The 7,723-nt window shown below is 46.9% G+C and overlaps 1 non-coding gene across 1 annotated transcript; it reads right to left on the bottom strand.

Moving 5' to 3' along the window:
• Window positions 1–7,168: 7,168 nt before the first annotated feature.
• On the bottom strand, window positions 7,169–7,241 carry TRNAK-CUU (transfer RNA lysine (anticodon CUU)). Its single transcript has one exon. It is a non-coding gene; the product is annotated as a tRNA-Lys (tRNA).
• Window positions 7,242–7,723: the final 482 nt, after the last annotated feature.

Genomic DNA, 7,723 nt, shown 5'->3' with positions numbered 1-7,723 from the left:
CCCGCACAACAGGGGGAATATGGCCGCCCATCACAAAAGCGCCACGTCCACACCACCAGGAACAGCAGGGAGGGTAGAGACCCCCACACCCCTCTGTCGGCGAAAACGGCAAACACCCCAAACTGCCGGAGCGGGCAGGTGACGTCCTCACCGCACGGCAGCTAGAGCGCCAGACTGCTAACTTTGTGGTTATGGGGGAGAAACAATGGATGTATCATTTCTAGATTTATCTGGGCATACTATAAGCAGCCATCGCACCTCAATATGAAATAGCTGTCTGGGTCAGTGCAGAGACCCAGATCATAAATAGTTTTTACAGGAAGGTTTTCAAAATCTTCCTTGTAAGTTTCTGTTTGGGCTCATTTGACCCAGTATTTTAGGGCACTAGGGAATTAATGTTTGATTCCTATTTTATTCAGGAAATCAAATACCCTTTGTGTGGCATCTAACAACTTGTTGAGATCAGAGTACTGATTAGGATCAATTACCAAAGTCCAGTATGGTTCTGGTGTCTCAGTGGGAACAGTCACATTGGTCACAATGACTTATGGCTTTTGTTTAGGTCACTGGTCATTGACTAGCCATTAAGGTTCATTAAACCCTTTCTCGATTTTGGCTAATTGGCTTAAAGTCAGGGTTCTGGAGAGGTAGTCAGCTGGATTTTCTTTGGTGGATACATATCATAGTTTGTACCCAGCCGACAACTCTCTGATTTTCTTGACGTCATTACTCACATAATGAGTTTTGTTATTGTTATTTCTCACCTACTGTAGTACTACCTCATTGTCTGACCATACTACTGTTTCTTCAAAAAAGATTTTACTTAACGTTTTGGTCAGATAATAAGTCTTACTCCCAACAATAAGGCGGTTAATTCAAATTGGGGCAATGACCACTTCTTCAACGGTGCCACTCTAGCTTTATATGTGAGCAGACTTGCCTGTTCATCCATCACTAAATAGGCCACAGTGCCATAAGCCTTTCCTGAGGCATCACAAAACACATGTAGCTTGATAGGCTGGTTTGGCATTATGGTGTTATGAGGAGACTAGATAGATTCTAGTAAACTTAGATCCATTGTGAGATGCTGCCACTTGTCTTGTTGGGCAGTTGTTAGTGGATCGTCCCAACCTATCTTTGCCTGCCAGCATTCTTGCATAATCAACTTTCCCATAATTAATATGGGATTTAATAGTCCCAAGGGATTGGAAGGCTTGCTGACTTGGGATGATAGCTTCCAAATGATCAAAGTAGTGATATCTGGATACACCGCTTTAATGGTCAACTTATCCATAGTTGTATCCCATTCGACACCAAGTACTTTCATCTTCTGGGGTACCTTGTAGTCGGGAAATTCTGATTCGATCAGTTGATTTAAACTGGTATTATTGGAGGCCCACGCCTAGAAAGGCTTATTTGCTCCCAACAACTCTCGATTTGCCTCATGATATACGGTGAGCAGTTCCTCTTTACTGCTAATAGTTCCTTGGAAATTGTCCACATACAGGTTATTGTTAATTTCAGTTTTATTTGGGCTATTGGACTTCTTCAAATTCTTTGAAGAAGCATTAGAAGTAGTTTCTAAGGTTGCTTGAAGCAGAAACGGTGAATAAGTACCTCCAAACAAAACTGATGCAAACCTGTATGTGATTATTTCACTGATGGGATCACTAGGATCCGTGATCCATAGAAACTTGGTGTAGTTGCAGTCTTCTTCATGAAGACCTACCCTAAGGAATGCCTTACTTCTGTTGGCCGTGTATACATAAGTTCATGTGCAGAACTTTAATAGCATGTGAACAAATCTAGCATAGTGTAGTGTTTAATAGCATGTCTAGCAGCCTCTGTGTCAGGCATAGCCCTGTTTGAAGGCAGTCATTCAACGAGACACTATTCCCTACCTTAGTGACTTACCTACCTGTGACTACCTGTTAGCGGCGAGGGTATTACTTCTGTAACGGGAAAAGTTGGTGGTCGTGCGGTCTCTGTAATGCCAGTCACAAAATATTAAAAAAAAAAATAAAAAGTTAAACTGCAAATGTGTCTTCACTGTGAGATAAACTGTAGGATAAAGCAGAGGGAAAAAACATTTAAAAATACTTTGCTTTGATCTAAAAAATAAATTAAACAATTTACAAAAAATATCCAGGCTTGGATCTAATACAAAGTGTGCAAAACAAACAAGATAAACAATCAAACTTACGTTATGCTAAGGTGCAAAATAAAATATGGTGCGGAATACTGTGAGCTAGTCTGACTAAATCCGTTACCACACCAAGATGTGTCAACGGGTCTAGTCAGTTGAGCACACAGGAGTAATCTAACTCATGGTGGACAAGGACGCTCTATTTATACAGAAAGTCAGGTAGATGTTGTTGGTGACATCTTTAACTATCAACCGGCTGTTAAACTGCTTGTTTCCGAGGGCGTGGTATCCCAGCGACCCAGGTGCGAGGTGGGGTGACGGGCAGTGGGGTAGGTAGACTGGTGGTATTGTCTAGACGTCTGGGAGTAGTTTGATGTTGTTGTTGTTGTTGTTCTTGGCTGCAGTTCTTGATTAATTAGACGTGAATGAGTAGAATAGATGATAATGGAGCAGGCCGAACCTCTTACTAGAAATTTTACAGTGGCACTTCCCTCTCAGGGCTTACCTACCAGTAAATCCCTGCTGTCAGCTCCAGTGCTTATAATGCCCTGCCTCCTGGCCGGTTATATCTGGGAGGTTATACCTGGCTGATTATATCCGGCTGGTTATACCTGGTGGGGCTTATTACCTTCTCTCTTCATTAACGCATTCACCATAATTTATCTTAAAGTTGTGGACGGAGTTGGCTTAACACACGCTTACATCAATGTGTTCCACGTGTCACAGCCGCCACTCATGGAGTGAGACCTTCCTTATACCTCTCCCACCCACCTGGCTGTCCACCTTCCACCCACCTGTGTGTCCACCTTCCACACACCTGCGTGTCCACCTTCCACACACCTGCGTGTCCACCTTCCAACCACCTGTGTGTCCACCTTCCACACACCTGCATGTCCACCTTCCACCCACCAGCGTGTCCACCTTCCACACACCTGCGTGTCCACCTTCCAACCACCTGTGTGTCCACCTTCCACACACCTGCATGTCCACCTTCCACCCACCAGCGTGTCCACCTTCCACACACTTGCGTGTCCACCTTCCACACACTTGCGTGTCCACCTTCTGAACACCTGCGTGTTAGTAGTGAAATATGAGACTACGACTGTCCCAAACCTGAGGAGAACTTCAGTGGATCGAACTCGGTCATAGTCAAAAGTGGTGTGGGAGTCCGTAGAATGGGACAGGTTGCGTCAGGGGGGACGTTGTTGGTCGCAGAGGGTAAAATGGGGGACGTTGTGGGTCGCAGAGGGTAAAATGGGGGACGTTGTGGGTCATGTAGGTAAGAGGGGAGGATAAGTATGTGGGAATGTGTACATCATCTCAAAGGCTTCTGGGGCTTCCCCGGATGTTTTGGCGCATGACTGACGCGTGGCGTCCGGCCAGGCGTCACTTGAGAGAGTGTCATGTTGGGTAGGGGTTGGAAGCTATGTGGTTGGTATGCAGTCATGTAGGGAAGAGGAGAAAGAGGAGGAGGAGGAGGAGAAGAGAAGATGAATATGTATGAGTATGTGCCATAGAGTTATTCCTGTGTGTGTAGATAGCTTGGAGTATGTTGAGTGAAGGAGAGTATAGTCTTAAGATGGGTATAGGAGTATGTAGGTTATGTTGTGGAGGGAGGGGGGAGCCCCCATATCTGAGAGGAGATCAGGTTCCTAAGATGTGAGGGATGAGGAGGGGAAAGTGAGGGAACAGGTGGGTTTGTGTGACAGTAAATGTAAACAAAGGAGCGTTAAACTTTTTCTCAGCCAATGCAGCTGTTGGTGATCAATGACGTCCATTAGTTCCCCCTACATGGGCAGGAAGTGTTGAGGGGAGCGTGAGAGTCCAGGGTCTTAAGACTGGAGGGGAGAATGAGGGGAGAAGGAGGGGAAAGGGAGGTAACAGCTGTCAGTGGGTTTGTGTGTGAAAGTAGAGTCATTATTTTTTCTTAAAGAATGACAGTTTTATGTACCCTCCCTGCTTCCAGAGCGCTAAGGATATGCGGGCCATACCTACCACCTAGCTCTGAGGAGTGACACCACATGACCACATGGGGTCTACCTCTACCATAGGCAGTCATGCCCACCCCTCCCCCCTCCATCCACATACCAGGTCATACCACATACCATCACCACCACCACCACACGGCTGGAAGTGACAGCAATACTGCATACCATACTCATTCCTGACACAGCCCACACCAGCACATAGCAGCAGGCAGACCACATAACGCAATGTAGGAGAACTGTACTAGGAGCGATGGGACTCCTCCATGTCGTGCCCTGACGCTTGAGTGGTCTGTGTTCGCATTAAGGAGGTAAGGTTATATGACGCAGCCTTCCCCTCCCCACACCCTCCCATGCAGGTGACAGTCATCATCAATCAATCAATTGACAATTCCACACTCCCACACATAGCTTCCAGAGCTGTACATACTCAGCAGCATCACACGACCACATAGACATGAGGTTCTCACCACATACCAGCAGACCACATAGGGGCCGTGAACTGTACTAGGAGCGGTGTGTACAAATTAGGGTGAGAATTTAGCCGAACTGTTTTGTAAACAGGGTGGGTGAGTGGGGCACCCCTCTCCCACCCCTCCCTTACCTTCTAGAGTGGTACGGACCAGGACCACATACCGACACATAGACCTGAGAAGTGTCACCACATGGCACATCACTTAGTAAACTCAGTCAAAGTCAGTAGGTTAGCGTTTACTGAAAGAGGGAAACATTTTTTGGCGGGGAGCAAGCCTTCGGAGGCGGCTCGCTTCTGTAAAGGTTTACACATGACTGAGGCTAAATGAGGCTACACCGCACACCTTTACCGACCGCTCCCTCCCCTCACCCTTGACACCCGCAAGTTATCAGCTTACACGCTTTTTTCGCTATACAGAATAATAAATAAATAAATAGTTAGGAGAAGTAAACCCATTATATATAATTTTTATTCTTTTATTATTATTTAACATCAATCCCAGGAGCTTCGCAATTACACACATCTGGGGTAGTGGTTTGAGGCGTAGTGAGATGGACGAGGTATTGGGATGACCTTATCCTCACCCCCATCCACCCCCACCAAACCCCAACACCCCTCTCACCCCCCCCCCCCCTTCCAAGCCCAAACCAAGCATCACTTCACCCTTCCCAGACCGGATGTTCTATGCAAAGCCTTTAGTAGTAGTAGTATTATTTCTGTTCATATGTAGAGTAGTGATCCAGTTCACAAACACACAGATGCTATCCCATTCCACACATGCTCACCAGAGGACATACTACTCTGGAACACAAAAAAATTTGGGGAGACGTGATCACTACCTACAAACTCTAATATTTTTTTTGTTAACTGTGTGATCAAAACATATACCTCACGAATCTTAGTCTTGATGTTATTATTATTATATTTAAAACCATCCCTCAGTAACTCAGTAAGTCAAACAGCAACAGCAACAGTGGACTGAAGACTAATATGTTATGGGATAGACTGCTTCTCTCTCGAGTTGAGTCATTAGTGAAATACCCGGCTTCAATTTGGTTGGACATAGTATCTACAGTTTCGTCAGGCTGACCTTATGCCATTAGCACTGTATGACAGTTTAGTTAGTTTAGTTCATTTATTATGCACCCCATACCCATCTTGCGGGCGGTATTGGAAAGGGTTACAGAGGCACATAATGGGCTCAGAGACTGAACCCCACAATTCATTTAGCTAAGCAAGTTACAATCTTGATGAGCTAGTTACAAAATTCAATATAAATCGACCCATCGACAATGGGTTCGAGACCGACCACAAGTACAGTTTCTAAATTAAGCACTGTCAATTTCACCTTGCCTCAGATCTACAGGATCTTGTTGAAGATTTATTTTTAACAAAAAGTGAAACACGAGAACATGACACGTAGTAGTCATATTTCACTACTCGTGTTCACCTTCCACCCACCTGAGTGTCCACCCACCTGAGTGTCCACCCACCTGAGTGTCCACCCACCTGAGTGTCCACCCACCTGAGTGTCCACCCACCTGAGTGTCCACCCACCTGAGTGTCCACCCACCTGAGTGTCCACCCACCTGAGTGTCCACCCACCTGAGTGTCCACTTTCCACCCACCTGCGTGTCCACCCACCTGCATGTCCACCCACCTTCGTCTCCACGCACCTGCGTGTCCACCCACCTGCGTGTCCACCCACCTGCGTGTCCACCTTCCTCCCACCAGCGTGTCCACCCACCTGCGTGTCCACGCACCTGCATGTCCACCCACCTGCGTGTCCACCTTCCTCCCACCAGCGTGTCCACCCACCTGCGTGTCCACCTTCCTCCCACCAGCGTGTCCACCCACCTGCGTGTCCACGCACCTGCATGTCCACCCACCTGCGTGTCCACCTTCCACCCACCAGCGTGTCCACCCACCTGCATGTCCACCCACCTGTGTGTCCACCTACCAACGACTTGCGTGTCCACCTTCCACCCACCAGCGTGTCCACCCACCTGCATGTCCACCCACCTGTGTGTCCACCTACCAACGACTTGCGTGTCCACCTTCCACCCACCTGCATGTCCACCCACCTGCGTGTCCACCTTCCACCCACCAGCGTGTCCACCCACCTGCATGTCCTCCCACCTGCGTGTCCACCTTCCACCCACCAGCGTGTCCACCTTCCACCCATGACCCCCTTGTCCAACTTAACTTTTATGTAGATTTCCTTTGTCCACTTTGTGTATCGCCCTCAGGATCTTGTATGTAGTTATCATGTTCCAACTGCTTCTTCCCCAAGGCTGTGACGGAGAGTTTTCTCAACATGTCCTCATAACTGTCCCACTAAGCCAACTACTCACACAGTGTCCATCCCTGCCGTCATTATTATACCGCGGGAATGGAACTCGGAATCTTCAGTTGTGAACAGATGACGAAGGCCACAGCGCTGTAAGACGTCCCATAACCTTCCTACAGGTTTCATCCTGCCCGGGGTCGAACCCGGGACCATTCGAGCGTTATCTATTTGTGTTGATGTCTACTCCGGTGATAACCAGTCACAAAAGCAACCGCCCAACGTGGGGCTCGAACCCACGACCCCGAGATTAAGAGTCTCGTGCTCTACCGACTGAGCTAGCCGGGCACTGGCAGTAAATTGTCACAACAACAATTAAAAACATAATTATTTATGCAAGAAGAAGTAATGTAGTAGAATGTAGTGTTGTTTGGCCCATGGCAGGATATGAGGACAAATGGCGCACAGACCTACACCGTCTAATTATTAACCTGACAGCACCCGTCTCCGTCAGCCTTGACAGGGACACGAAGCTTGAAGCATTGTTGCAACTCTTGATGTAGCAAACGTCTGCTTGTGTAGCATTATCGTCAGTAAGTTGCACGTCAGAGCAACCTAGATTATTTCACTCCAGTTTACAAATACTTAAACTATTAAATAAGAGGCTTGAAGCCCGTTAGCCCAAAACTAGTTTAAGTTAGCCCGTAAATTGGTTTTCTTTGAATAGATAAAGAACAGAAAACAAACACCTTCTATGGAATTGAGGAGTAACCAAACTAAACATACTTTACCATTAGGATTTATAACATTTTATTATTATGAGAGCAGGA

The sequence above is a fragment of the Procambarus clarkii genome, chromosome 79 (genome assembly GCF_040958095.1).
Source record: "Procambarus clarkii isolate CNS0578487 chromosome 79, FALCON_Pclarkii_2.0, whole genome shotgun sequence".
Taxonomy (NCBI): Eukaryota; Metazoa; Arthropoda; class Malacostraca; order Decapoda; family Cambaridae; genus Procambarus; species Procambarus clarkii.
This window is presented reverse-complemented; position numbering and strand designations above follow the sequence as displayed.